The sequence below is a fragment of the Microtus ochrogaster genome, unplaced genomic scaffold (assembly GCF_000317375.1).
Source record: "Microtus ochrogaster isolate Prairie Vole_2 unplaced genomic scaffold, MicOch1.0 UNK66, whole genome shotgun sequence".
NCBI lineage: Eukaryota > Metazoa > Chordata > Mammalia > Rodentia > Cricetidae > Microtus > Microtus ochrogaster.
Window position 1 is genome coordinate 1840372 of NW_004949164.1, and position 2694 is coordinate 1843065.

At 40.6% G+C, this 2694-nt stretch overlaps 2 protein-coding genes across 2 annotated transcripts in view; both read left to right on the top strand.

The window, feature by feature from the left end:
• The window catches only part of LOC102002731 (histone H3.1), a 69201-nt gene that overhangs the window by 6193 nt on the left and 60314 nt on the right, over positions 1 to 2694 (top strand). The window lies entirely within an intron of this gene.
• LOC101990310 (histone H4-like) overlaps positions 1 to 2694 on the top strand; it is a 16427-nt gene that overhangs the window by 494 nt on the left and 13239 nt on the right. The window lies entirely within an intron of this gene.

The following is a 2694-nucleotide window of genomic DNA, read 5'->3' on the forward strand; positions in this document are numbered from 1 at the left end:
GTTTTTCGAGACAGGGTTTCTCTGTGGCTTTGGAGCCTGTCCTGGAACTCGCTCTGTAGACCAGGCTGATCTCGAACTCAGAGATCCGCCTGCCTCTGCCTCCCCAGGGCTGGGATTAATGGTGTGCGCCACCATCGCCCGGCTCCTCCCCTATTTTGTGTATAGCTCTTTGGTGAGGCAAGCTTCGCTTCACAATGCCAGTAGCAATATGTGGCCACCCAAATGTTTATTCTGGAAGGGCTTGTACACTATAAAGACTGGTTCACATCACATTGCTATGTCTTTAGTATTGGAACTCAAAAATATTCCACGTTCCCTCCAGACACTTCAGCTGAGTATCTTGTCCCCAAGTAGGCATTTTCAGTGTCCCCTTGAGCTTTTTCAGTCGTTATTTGGTCCCATATTTAACAGTTTTGACGTCACAATTGTTTTGTGTAAGTTTGCCCTTGTTCTCGTTGCACCATAACTTGGCCACCCCTTATTTGTGGATTTCACTTTGTTTTCTGGGCATAAGATCTTGATTTCACCCTAACCTGAATTTGCCTCAAAATTTGCATCTTTGGGACTTTTTGGGTAGCTGGGGCTATAGGCCTGTACAACCAAGTGTGGTTTTACATGGCCCGGGTTTTTTTCTATGGGGCTGCCTGGTAACCTTAGGTCAGTTGTTGATTTTAAAAACTGTCTTATGTTGATTTTTAACTATGTATTTATTAGTGTGATGTTTCAAAAAGGAATTTAAAGGAGAAAATCTCAATGAGTCTTAATGTGATTTACCTTTTTATATAGTTTTGGCATTCTGCTTACAAAGAATTTTTGTTTCTTAATCATAAAATACTAGGTAAAGGTTCATTTAACTATAATAATAGAAATCTCAAGAAAACGAAAGTTATTTCTAAATTCTCTTAGTAGCATAGAAAGTGTAATGGACTGGTAATTAATCACATAAAGGTAGGTAATAGGATATTGTAGTTTTGTGTTGCTGTTGTAAACACCATGTCCAAGAACAAGCTGAGGAGGAAAGGCTTTATTTGACTTACAAGTCCTTCCTGATTTAGTCCACTGAAGAAAGTCAGGGCAGGAACTCAAGCATTAGCAGACACAGAAACCAGACTCATTCAAAGTTTTTCTCCTACCTCCCAGGACCACCTCAGCCAGGGATGGCACTGCTCCCTGTGAGCTTAGTTCAATCACACATCAATCACTGATTGAGAAAACGCCCCACAGAATTATCTACAGGGCAATCTGATAAAGGTATTCTTTTCAGCAGGCAGTGGTGGCGCACGCCTTTAATCCCAGCACTCAGGAGGCAGAGGCAGGTGGATCTCTGTGAGTTGGAGGCCTGCCTGGTCTATAAGAGCTAGTTCCAGGACAGGCTCCAAAGCTACACAGAAGCCCTGTCTCGAAAAACCAAAAAAAAAAAAAAAAAAAAAAAAAAAGGAAGGAAGGTATTCTTTTTAACTGAGGGTCCCTCTTTCATCATATGACCCAGCTTGTGTCAAGTAGACGAAAACTAACCAGCCCAAATATCAGTGAATTTTAGCTATTGTATAGTAAGATTTTAATATGTGTGTCTAACCATTTGTTTATTATCTCTAATCTCTATAGTATCCTGTGGAACAAATTTTATTGTCTTCCTTCTTTTAAAGTTGAGGAAATTAAATGAGAATGGACCGCACAGAAGTCACAGCTAATATCCTGTCTTGCTGGACTGCAAAGACTGAGCTGTGAACGATTCGCCAAAATAATCATACAGTCCCTGAAAAGAAAATCTGTACTACATTGTCAAGTGAAATACCTCAAATTCTGTCAAATTTCAATAAAATTTCTTTCATTGATTTGTTTACTTGTGGATTTTTGTTTGTTTGTTTGTTTTATTTTGTTTTAAAGAGTGAGAGTTTGCTTTATAGCCAGACTTGCATGGAACTGGAGTCCTTTTTTCTCAGCCTGCTCCATGCTGTGGCTGGAGGCTTGTCCACCAGGCCCAGATATACACTCAGAGGCAGAGTTTCAGCCTGAATCCCTATGAAAGGGTAAACTCTGACATTCACTACAGTCCAGAGAATGTTCTGTGATAACTATAACTTGAGTCTGTTTACTAAATATATAACAAGTCAAAAGCAAATACATAAAAATAATGAGAGATGCCGCAGATAAACAGTAAAACCTTAACAGAACGGATCTCAAAACATCCGGCAGCCATCAGCTGAGGAAGCCATCAGTCAGCTGGATTTCACCTAGTCCTTGGCAGAAGGGACTCTTCCTGTAAAGTAAAAGCAAAGAGCAGCTGTAGAGATAACACCATCAAATCAGCTGCTCACAGCATGAAGCAGGAACCAACTGGGGAAGCTGCAGGTGGTGGGAGTTTCCTGTTGGGCCTTTGTACTCCGTTACTGAGCTTCCCATAACCGAAGAACAAAAGTACTAGGTTTTTGTTGTTTTGTTTGTTTTTCCCTTTGAGGCAGGGTTCTTTGTAGATCTGACTGTCCAGCCTGGAACTTGCTCTGTAACATCAGGCTGGCCTCGAACACACAGATCCACCTGCCTCTGCTTTTTGGATAGTTTTTTGTTTTGTTATGTTTTGTTTTTGCCCCTGAGGGCACCTTTTCATAATGGAACAGGAACAAACAAAAGTAACGTTTGTTAGAAACCGTTCACCTTCTAAGGACACAATGGCTTTTTTTTTTTTTTTTTTTT